We start from the raw sequence: 12,226 nt of genomic DNA, 5'->3' as shown, positions 1-12,226 counted from the left end.
CCATCCCACCCCTTTTCAACTTTCTCCTTCCTCTCACAGTCGCCAGCTGATGACCCGTGTTAGCTGCCCCAACTCTTGCCAGTCCTGATTATAAGCCTATTACAACTGAGAGATGGCAATTCTGATTTGATCTTCCTACCTGCTGTTGTCTCTGTCTTTGCTCAATATTTCAATTGCTGGAAGGGAAACAATATTTTTAGCATTTTCAGACTGGTTCAGTACTTCTGAGTTGTTCCCACATCCTGGTGTGTGCATCTTTTACTGATCTCACTAAAAATAATGCAATTATTTTTCAGGCACTTTTGTGGCTCTCTGCTCTATAAGATGCTGGTCTGAAAATGTAACATTTGCATGCTGGTGTAATAGGTGTTGTGTAATGCAGACTGTGTAATACTTTCTATAAAGAAGTAGAAGGTGAAAAAATTGTACCTTTTATCAGGATGTGTCTTAATTCTCTGCACCTGTGATTATTTCTGGATGGCACTCCATCAATGTCTTAGGTACCTGTCTCCTGGACCCTGTGGTCTACCTTTCCATAAAACACTAAAGGAAATTTCTAAAGATACGAAGAGGACACCCCTCTTCTCCCACACTGAAAACCCCTTATCTAAAAAGCCAAAGCTAAGTTGTCAACAGTAACATTGTAGAATAAGCTGATTTAAAGAGAAAGCCTCATTTATTCTGAGCTTTTTTTTTTTTTTCTTTTCTTTTTTGGGGTATGAATATTGTACTTCCAAAATCGTATCCCACTAGCAACTTATTTTGAAGAACTGGCTTGCCAGATTTTTAAAGTGCTGTGTGTTCCTAAGGGGCTGTTGTGAATAATGGATTTGGTGTGATCTGGGGTTTAATATTAAACTGCAATGGGTTCCTTCAGGAGGATTCGACTTTTGCCTTGGGAAGCAGTGTCTGTGGAGGGTGGGGAGGGGAAGGAGCATGTGTACCTCTAAGGTCAGGACACAATTATAGAATCAGAGAACTTCAGAGGAGAAGGGAACCCCAGAGACAATCCAATACAAATTCTATCAACCCTTCATTTTGCAAAGGGAGATGGAGGTCCACTGATGAAATGACTTGTCCAGAGGTGCAAAAGACTCTTAATGTTATAACTGAGGCCAGAAGGTAGATTTGGGTGAATTTTCCATGTGTTATCTCTATTCCAGCATCATTTGGGAAAGGCAGGATCATCTAACCTTCACAAGAGAAGGCTTATAATCTGATGGCCTGGATCTAATCTTAGCTCTGTCTCTTAAGGCTGTGAATCCTGATTAGTTTGCTTGACTTTTCTGGGCCTCAGTTTTCTCATCTGTAAAACGGAGATAACAACAGACTCTACCTCACAGAATTATTAGAATTTGATGAGATAATTCATGCAAACTGTCTATCAGAGTGCATATAAATACATTTTGGTTTACTTTTCCTTTTATTGAATTGAGCAAAAACCAGACTCTTTCTCTCACTGAAAAGCAAAATTGTACTCTCACATTTAGTTTGAGTTCCTAGAATCAACTATTTTATTGGCTAATTAACTTTTCTGCCAACTACCTTTACATAATAGGGGTCTACCACCTTAAGCATAGACAAGCGTCCTAATGCTGTATTGGAACATTAGCCAACCACATGACTACGCTTCATTTATTCTCTACACATAACACTGAAGTATTTCCTCAAGATTAACTCACAGGCAAGGTAAACAGTGAAACCAAATTTGCAGTCAGTTATATGATGCTGAACAAAGTGCTATTTGCACAGAACTGGACCTTCTCTCTGAACCTTAAGAGCTCAAGATTACCATTCTAAAAATAGAAGACCATTAACAATTGCAATCCCCATGTTTGGCAATGGGCAATGCTCTAAATTAACAGCAACAACTACAAAATAAAATCCCCTAAGTCAAGGAAGAAATCCTACTGAGGAAATGGTGACGACAAATTCTAAAGTATCAGATTTCTGTCTGGGGTTCTAGAGCCTTTGTTTCGAAAGAAATCATAGCAAGTGGTTCATGAACTTATTAATCATGTTGAGGTGCCCAACTTCTTTCGGGGAAAAAAAGAGGTAGGGTAGTTCTTAATTTTCCAAAGAAGACATACAGATGGCTAACAAACACATGAAAAGATGCTCAACATCACTCATTATCAGAGAAATGCAAATCAAAACCACTATGAGGTACCATTTCACGCCAGTCAGAATGGCTGCGATCCAAAAGTCTACAAGCAATAAATGCTGGAGAGGGTGTGGAGAAAAGGGAACCCTCTTACACTGTTGGTGGGAAAGCAAACTAGGACAGCCACTATGGAGAACAGTGCGGAGATTCCTTAAAAAACTGGAAATAGAACTGCCTTATGATCCAGCAATCCCACTGCTGGGCATACACACTGAGGAAACCAGAAGGGAAAGAGACACGTGTACCCCAATGTTCATCGCAGCACTGTTTATAATAGCCAGGACATGGAAGCAACCTAGATGTCCATCAGCAGATGAATGGATAAGAAAGCTATGGTACATATACACAATGGAGTATTACTCAGCCATTAAAAAGAATACATTTGAATCAGTTCTAATGAGGTGGATGCAACTGGAGCCTATTATACAGAGTGAAGTAAGCCAGAAAGAAAAACACCAATACAGTATACTAACGCATATATACAGAATTTAGAAAGATGGTAACGATAACCCTGTATACGAGACAGCAAAAGAGATACTGGTGTATAGAACAGTCTTTTAGACTCTGTGGGAGAGGGAGAGGGTGAGATGATTTGGGAGAATGGCATTGAAATATGTATAATATCATATATGAAACGAGTCACCAGTCCAGGTTCGATGCACGATACTGGATGCTTGGGACTGGTGCACTGGGACGACCCAGAGGGATGGTATGGGGAGGGAGGAGGGAGAAGGGTTCAGGATGGGGAACACGTGTATGCTTGTGGCGGATTCATTTCAATATATGGCAGAACCAATACAATAATGTAAAGTTTAAAAATAAAATTAAAAATTTAAAAAATAAATAAATAAAGAAAAAACATGTTAAAAAATAAAATAAAACAATGGCAAAACAAAAGCAAAAATCATAAAACAACTGGAAAAATCAAGGTCAGACTTTATACACAGGCAGTTAATGATGATTTAATCAAAAGGATGCTGCTTTGAGACATGCAATGTCTCTCCACAGACTAACTACCTGGCTCCTTTCAACTTGTCTATTTGAAGAGGGATAACTCACTGAAACACCATTCATTACTACTAGCTGGAAACTTCTAAAACGTTACTTACTTCTTCTAATGTTAAGAAAAATATCCAAAACTTGAATTATCAGACCAGCAAGTGGTCACATTCTGTCAAACTCATATGTGGCAATTGTTTAACATGCCCTCTTAATTATTTAACAGAAATGTGCTTTGTTTGATACGTTGCTGACAACTGAATAAAGATCCCAAACATCACCTGAAGGGAGCTTTTAAAATAACTAGAGCTAGGAGCCCCAAATCAAATAGATTTTGATTCTGTGGGAATGGGATAGGGACCAGGTAATAGTATTTTGTTTTGAGCTCCACACCACCCACAAAACGATTTGGCCAAAATGAAAATGACTTTAGTATGAGCCAGACCTAAGAATCACTAAGTTACAGTGATAGCCTAACTTTTCCATCATAAGCCTAATCGTGTCACTCTGTGTGCTCAGATTCTTAGATGGCTTGAAAGGGAAAAATGGCCCCCATCACTAAGACTTGAAAGGCCTGGCTTGATCTGGTCCCTTGTCTACATCTTCAGTCTCATCTGCTGTCAGTCTCCCTCTTCTTCCAGTGCTTCAAAGAAATCACATATCTTTTTACTTGAAAATCTTAAAAAAAAAAAAAAAAAAGCTACTCTCTCCTGAAAATACAGCTCCACTCTTATGTTTTCTTCTACTTAACTACTAATTCAATCTTTAAACTCATATTCTGTTATCACTTTCTCTAGGATTCAGGTATCTGAACCCCAGAACTAAAAATCCCCTGTTATATACATCCCCAAACTTGCACACATAGATGTGATTATGTATTTATTTGTATTTTTGTTTGAATCATGTTAATCTTTCCTGCTAAAAACTAAATATTCTCCTTCAGGCCTGAAATTAGCCTTGCTTTCTCCCTACTGTATCCTAGTTCTGTGCATACTGCAAAGCTTTTAGGAAGTATACAATAGATATTTTCAAGTAAGTGAATGCAGTTTTTTAATCCAAGTCAGGAATATGCATCTAACTTCATTGTTTTTTTAATCTCAAATTTTCAAACTTCATTTAATTCTTCTGACATGTTAAATTACTATATTATATCATACTCAGAATACTGAGTTTTTCTATAAGGTGTAAATATTTTTGAAAACTAATAAACCATCCACATGTTTAGTTAAAAGACTGAGAAATTATCAAGTCAAGTGCCTGACAAAGCCCTTAAGGCCTCAGGTACAGGTACTGTTACTAAGCCCAAGTTTGTACTGCTTGCTAAATTATGGGCCAATAAAGGAAGAGATGAAGTATTAGGGAAATGAACACTGACTTTATTCAGAAAGCCAGCATACCAAGAAGATGGTGGACTAGTGTCCCAGAAAACCATCTTACCAAGAAAGTTGCGATACACATACAAAATGGAATATTACTCAGCCATAAAAAGGAACACATTTGACTCAGTTCTAATAAGATAGATGAACCTAAAACCAATTATACAGAGTGAAGTAAGCCAGAAAGAGAGAAGCGAGTATTGTGTACAGGATAAAGAAAGATGGCACCGATGAGCCTATCTGCAGGGCAGCAGTGGAGATGCAGACAGAGAGAGAACAGGCTTGCACACACAGCAGGGGAAGGAGAGGGTGGGAGGAATTGAGAACCCAGCATGGAAACACATACATTCCCATATGAAAAATTAGACAGCCAGTACAAATTTGCTGTATGGTGCAAGAAACTCAAAACCGGTCCTCTGTGACAACTTAGAGGGGTGGGATGGGTGGGAGGGAGGGAGGTTTCAAGAGGAAGGGACATAACATATACCTCTGGCTGATTCATGTTGATATATGGCAGAACCCAACACAACACTGTAAAGCAATTATCCTCCAATTAAAAATAATTTTAAAAAAGAAATAGAATGTACTCCGGAGCGGGGAGAGGGGATGTAGAATTCAAACTTCTTTGACATTAAAAAGGAAGGGGGTATGGCTGGATGTTGCAAACTTTTTGGTGGCAGAATCCCTTGTGTTTGCTGCTGTCCTCTTAGGTCTGGTAACATTATTCCTCCAAACCTCCTACAAGACAAAGGTTATGCCCTGTCCTACAACTTTCTGTCTCTACTGTAATGGAAAAATAGAAAGATGGCACCAATGAGCCTATCTGCAGGGCAGCAGTGGAGATGCAGACAGAGAGAACAGGCTTGCACACACAGCAGGGGAAGGAGAGGGTGGGAGGAATTGAGAGCGCAGCATGGAAACACATACATTCCCATATGAAAAATTAGACAGCCAGTACAAATTTGCTGTATGGTGCAGGAAATTTTGTATGTGTACCTTTAAAGGTCAGAGCCTCGAAAATGGGCTCTTCTGTGTATTACAGGCTTTAGGCAACATTCTTCTACAAAGGCACAAAGCCAGCATGACTAAGCACAGGCAACAGAGCACAAGTGCCAAGTCACTCAGTCATGTCCGACTCTGTGAGACCCCATGGCCTGTAGCCCACCAGGTTCCTCTGAACATGGGATTCTCCAGGCAAGAATACTAGAGTGGGTTGCCATTACCTTCTCCAACAGAGCACAAGAGTTACAGCTAAATGAATATATACAATATGCAGTCAGGTTTGGTCTTCTCTGTTACAGTAGCATGCTTATGATTATTGAGTAGAGGATCTGCTGTGCCAGTTACTTGAGAGGCAGGCTGAGTGGAGATGAAGTCATATAGAGGCACAAAGTACTTAAGGCACAAGTGAGAAGGGAGGCATTGGCCAAGACCCTTTTGGTTACAGCAGTCAAATCAGCCTTATGAAAAAAGCTGAGGTTCCTAAATCATACTACTCTAACCAAGTGGATTCTAAGCTGGGATGGAATGTAGCAGTTAAAATATAACCAAGGCTCTATCTTCTTGTCTGGACTTCATTCTCAGTTTTGCTTCCTCCACTGGGCAGTAAGATGTCCACAGGTGGTCCCAAGCTCATCGTCACAGGGCAAATAAAAGATATTTTTCAGAAAGGATGTTAGGTATGCCAGGTTGAGCCACAAGGTTATCCCTGAACAAACCCCTATGACCAGGGGTATGAGACCTGGGTTCAATCCCTGGGTTGGGAAGATCCCCTGGAGGACAGCATCACAATCCACTCCTGTATTCTTGCCTGGAGCACCCCCATGGACAGAGGAGGGTGGGCTACAGTCCATTTGGTCGCAAAGAGTGGGACACAACTGAGTGACTAAGCACAGGACAGCACATGAGACTCTGTGTGGTCCATATTCGGCTCATGTGACAACCCTGGCAACTAAAGGGAAGGAATCAGCTCCATCGCCAACATATGAAAAAGTAGGCTAGTTGGGAAAGTCAGGAAGCTCCCCTGAAGGGAATGGCTGATCACTCCAGTATTCCTTTCTGAAGAATTCCATGGACAGAAGAGCCTGGAGGGCTACAGTCCACAATGGCACCCCATTCCAGTACTCTTGCCTGGAAAATCCCATGGACTGAGGAGCCTGGTAGGCTGCAGTCCGTGAGGTCGCTAGGAGTCAGACACGACTGAGCGACTTCACTTTGACTTTTCACTTTCATGCATTGGAGGAGGAAATAGCAACCCACTCCAGTGTTCTTGCCTGGAGAATCCCAGGGACAGGGGAGCCTGGTGGGCTGCTGTCTATGGGGTCGCACAGAGTCGGACACGACTGAAGCGACTTAGCAGCAGCAGACATGACTGAACAGCTACCACTTCCACTTTCCCAGCAGTCAAACAAAAGTCTGGTGTGAACTATAATGATATGGCACTAAGACATATTCATAATCTTGCCAAGGGAAGCTTCTTTAAGAAATATCAAGAGGCAATATTTTAACCAAAGGACAGAAAAAGTATTTTCTAGGTACAAGCCCAAAGCAGCTGAATTAGAGTTAAACTAATGGCAGACAATTAGAACAGTAACATTATGCCAGCCTTTCATTTACAGGTTCACTTCACATATAATACCTAATGGGAAATGATACTCACTCTGCTTTGGCTCTTCAAAACAGGCAGAGCAAATGCAATCCTGCTTTTCAATGGTCAAGGGCAAAATTATCTGGTTGACTTTGAAGAGACTTTTTTTTCATGGAGGGAATCTGGACCAGAAAGTTTGGCTCGGAGACAAATCAGTGACCCACAGTGTTCAGAATATCTCCACTGGCAAGAGATAATGTCTAAGCTGAAGTCATTTTCTGCTTTGGAAATTCAAATGTATGGTACACAACGAAGGATTCTCAAGCTAATCATTACTCTGAAGAGGAATTGACACATTTGGTAGTTTAATGTGATGAGTAACGAAACACATTAAAATAAATATTTTCTAAAGAAGTTAATTATACAGTGAAAAGCAAATACCGGTATAGATGGTTCCATTCATTCTTTCATTTTAAGCACAAAACATTGATCAAGTCTTTCAAATTTTATTTTGGTCCACAATTTCTCATTGTATTACAGCTTGCTGAAAGTAAAACTCTTGAAATATCACATTTTTATTTGAAAATAAAATTTATGGATCAATAAAAATGGGCCTGATGCCATGATAGGCATTTAATGCTACGCAGAAATAAATAAAACCTGTACTTGAAAAAATGAGAGCATCACTCATCTTTATTTTTACAGTCACATCAGCGCTCAACAATACAAAACATAACACTAGATTCAGGCATCCCAAACTAATTATAAGCTTCTGAATGACTATTTCTGCTTCAAAGCAAAGGCCAAGCCTCAAAATTCAACCCCCCAAACCAGCACATGTACACCAAAAAAAAAAAAAAAACACAAAAAACACCAAAAACTGCCAAGGAAAGAAAATATATTTCAAGTCATTTCCTCTTTAAAAGGAGTTCATTCAGGTATGTGAGAGAGACATAATTGAGCAAATCCACCAGTACCATGAGTGAGTGAAACTCACTCAGCCATGTCCAACTCTTTGCAACCCTATGGATTATACAATCCATGGAATTCTCTAGGCCAGAATACTGGAGTGGGTGGCCTTTCCCTTCTCCAGGGGATCTTCCCAACCCAGGAATCAAACCCAGGTCTCCCGCATTGCAGGTGGATTCTTTATCATCTGAGCCACATGGTGTATGGCATATAATAGTTGCTTAGTAAACATTTAGCATTTTATTAATAATGAACAGTGCTGTTAATAAGAAATATTTCATCATTGCCAACCAAACAGAAGCTGAGGAAGTTTATCACCAATGAACCTGCCTTATAAGAAATATTGGAGGTTTCTAGTTGAAATGAAAGAAGCCTACTTAATATTAAAAATTAAAAGAACTGCCTTATGATCCAGCAATTCCACTGCTGGGCATACACACTGAGAAAACCAGAAGGGAAAGAGACACGTGTACCCCAATGTTCATCGCAGCACTGTTTAGAATAGCCAGGACATGGAAGCAACCTAGATGTCCATCAGCAGATGAATGGATAAGAAAGCTGTGGTACATATACACAATGGAGTATTACTCAGCCATTAAAAAGAATACATTTGAATCAGTTCTAATGAGGTGGATGAAACTGGAGCCCATTATACAGAGTGAAGTAAGCCAGAAAGAAAAACACCAATACAGTATACTAATGCATATATATGGAATTTAGAAAGATGGTAACAATAACCCTGTGTACGAGACAGCAAAAGAGACACTGATGTATAGAACAGTCTTATGGACTCTGTGGGAGAGGGAGAGGGTGGGAAGATTTGGGAGAATGGCATTGAAACATGTAAAATATCATGTATGAAACGAGATGCCAGTCCAGGTTTGATGCACGATACTGGATGCGTGGGGCTAGGGCACTGGGACGACCCAGAGGGATGGTATGGGGAGGGAGGAGGGATCAGGATGGGGAACACATCGAGTCTGTGGTGGATTCATTTTGATATTTGGCAAAACTAATACAATTATGTAAAGTTTAAAAATAAAATTTTTAAAAAAAGTATAAAAATTACTGGTAAAGATAAATATACAGTCAAATTCAGAATACTTTAATACTGAAATGGTGGTACATAAATACTTTTAACTATGGTTTCAAAGTTAAAATACAAATACATTAAAAACTACAACTACAATAATTTGTTAATGGATAAACAATATTGAAAACGTAAAGTATGACATAAAAACAATGAATTGGGGAAGAGAAAAGTAAATGTGTAGAGTGATTTTGTGTGCAATTAAAGTTAAGTAGTTATCAGCTTAAAATAGAGTTGTGCAATTGTAAGATGTTTTATGTAACCTTCACGATAACAACAAAATGAAAAATATGAAGGACTCCAGGCTGAAAATGAAAGGATGTGAAAAGATCAGATCAGATCAGATCAGATCAGTCGCTCAGTCGTGTCCGACTCTTTGCGACCCCATGAATCGCAGCACGCCAGGCCTCCCTGTCCATCACCAACTCCCGGAGTTCACTCAGACTCACGTCCATCGAGTCAGTGATGCCATCCAGCCATCTCATCCTCTGTCGTCGCCTTCTCCTCCTGCCCCCAAACCCTCCCAGCATCAGAGTCTTTTCTAATGAGTCAACTCTTCGCATGAGGTGGCCAAAGTACTGGAGTTTCAGCTTTAGCATCATTCCTTCCAAAAGATAGTCGATGCAAATGGTAATCAAAAGACAGCTGAAGCAACTATACTCATATCAGACAAAATGGACTTTCAGTCAAAATCCATGACAGGAGACAAAAAGGTCATTGCATAATGATAAACAGGACTGTTCATCAATAGGATATAACAGTTGTAAGTATCTATACTCATCATTGGAATATGTAAATATATAGAGCTGTTATTAACACAACTCAAACGAGAAATAGGCAGCACTATAATACTAGGGGGCTTCAATAACCCACTTTCAACAATGACTAAATACCCCAGACCAAAAAAAAAAAAAAAAATTCAGCAAAAAAAAAAAAAAGAAAACAGTTTTGAAAAACATTACAGACCAAATGACCCTAACAGACATATCGAGAACATTCCATACAAGAGTATCGGAATACATATATTTCTCATGTGTACACAGCACAGTGTCAGGGTAAGTCAGATATTGGGCCACAAAACAAGTCTTAGCAAATTTAAGAACACTGAAATCATACAAAGGATTTTTTTTTTTTTTTTCTGAGCACAATGTTATGAAACTAAAAATCAATAATAGGAAAAAAGCTGAAAAATTCACTAATATTCTTTAACAACCAATGGGTCAAAAAAGGAAACAAAAGGGAAATCAAAAAGCACTTTAAGATAAACAACAATGAAACGACACACTGAAACTTATGGAATGTGGCAAGGCAGTTCTAAGAGGAAAATTTACAGTGATAAAGGGAAAAAAATCTGAAGTAAACAACCTAACTTTATACCCAAGTTACTAGAAAAAGAACAAACTAAGCCTAAAGTTAATAGAAGAAGGTAAATAATAATGATCAGAAAAGAAATAAAGGAAAGAGAGAGCAAAAAAACCCAGAAAAGAACAACAAATTCAGAGTTTCTGTTTATGATAAACACAATTGACAAATGCATTGCTACACTAACAAAGGAAAAAAAAGAGACACAAATAAATAAAATTATAAACCAAAGAGGATACAACTTATACCACAGATATGTAAAGGATCAAAGGAGACTACTATGAATAATTATATGCCAAAAAATTTGACAGCCTAGAAGAGATAAATAATTCCTGGAAAGATACAATCTACAAAGACTGAATCATGAAGAAAGAAAATTTGAACAAAATAATTACTAGTAAGAAGACTGAAGCAAGAAATCAAAAACCTTGAACAAAGGAAAGTCCAGGACCAGATGACTTCAGGAGTGAATTCTACCAAGCAGTCAGAGAAGAATGAATGTCAGTCCTTTCCAAACAATTGAAGAGGAGGAAACAATTCCAAATGCATTTTACAAAGCTAGCATATCAAAAACAAATAAGGACACTACAGGAAAATTACAGCCCAATATCCCTGACAATGGCTTCCCAGATGGCGCTAGTGGTAAAAGAACCCACCTGCCAATGCAGTAGACATAAGAGACACAGTTTTGACCCCTAGGTTGGGAAGATCCCCTGGAGGAGGACATGGCAACCCACTCCCGTATTCTTGCCAGAGAATTCCATGGACAAAGGATCCAAAGGGCTATACTCCATAGGGTTGCAAAGAGTCAGGCACGACTCAAGATTTGGGAGAATGGCATTGAAACATGTAAAATATCATGTATAAAACGAGATGCCAGTCCAGGTTCAATGCACGATACTGGATGCTTGGGGCTAGTGCACTGGGATGACCCAGAGGGATGGTATGGGGAGGGAGGAGGGAGGAGGGCTCAGGATGGGGAGCACATGTATACCTGTGATGGATTCATTTTGATATTTGGCAAAACTAATACAATTATGTAAAGTTTAAAAAAAAAAAAAAGAACTTAGCACACACACACGCATCACTGAAAAACACAGATGTGAAAATTCTCAACAAAACACTAGCAAACTGATTTTAAGAGCACATCAAAAGGATCATACATCAGGATCAAGAAGAATTCATCTCTGGGATGCAATACTTTCACATATGCAAATAAATGAAAGTTATGCACCACTTTCACATAAAGAAGGGCAAAAAGCATGTAAGAATCTCAACAGATACAGGAAAAAAGCATCTGATGAAAATTTAACATGTTTTTGTGATCAAAACTCCCAACAAACTAGGTAGAGGAGAAGGGATGTAAAGGACCTACCTCCACTTAATAAAGACCATATAAGACAAATCTTCAGGAAGCATCACACTCAACAGTGAAAAGCTAGATCCGGCATAAGTCATAGATGCTCACTCCACTTCAACGTATCACTGGAAGTCCTAGTCAGAGCAATCAAGCAAGAAAGACAACCAAAAAGCATACAGATTGGAAAGAAAGATGTTAAATAGTTTCTGAATACAGGTAGTGTGATTCTATATACAGAAAACTCTAAAGAGTTTACCAAAAATTCAGTTAAACTGCAGTATACAAAAATCAGTATATTAAGATCGATTGCATTTACAAT

General features: G+C 39.0%; 1 protein-coding gene across 3 annotated transcripts in view; it reads right to left on the bottom strand.

The window, feature by feature from the left end:
* Positions 1 to 12,226, bottom strand: part of SGCD (sarcoglycan delta) — a 1,105,251-nt gene that overhangs the window by 444,315 nt on the left and 648,710 nt on the right. The window lies entirely within an intron of this gene.

Source organism: Bos indicus, chromosome 7 (assembly GCF_029378745.1).
Source record: "Bos indicus isolate NIAB-ARS_2022 breed Sahiwal x Tharparkar chromosome 7, NIAB-ARS_B.indTharparkar_mat_pri_1.0, whole genome shotgun sequence".
NCBI lineage: Eukaryota > Metazoa > Chordata > Mammalia > Artiodactyla > Bovidae > Bos > Bos indicus.
Note: the sequence above shows the minus strand (reverse complement) of the source record. Positions and strands in the feature narration are given on the sequence as shown.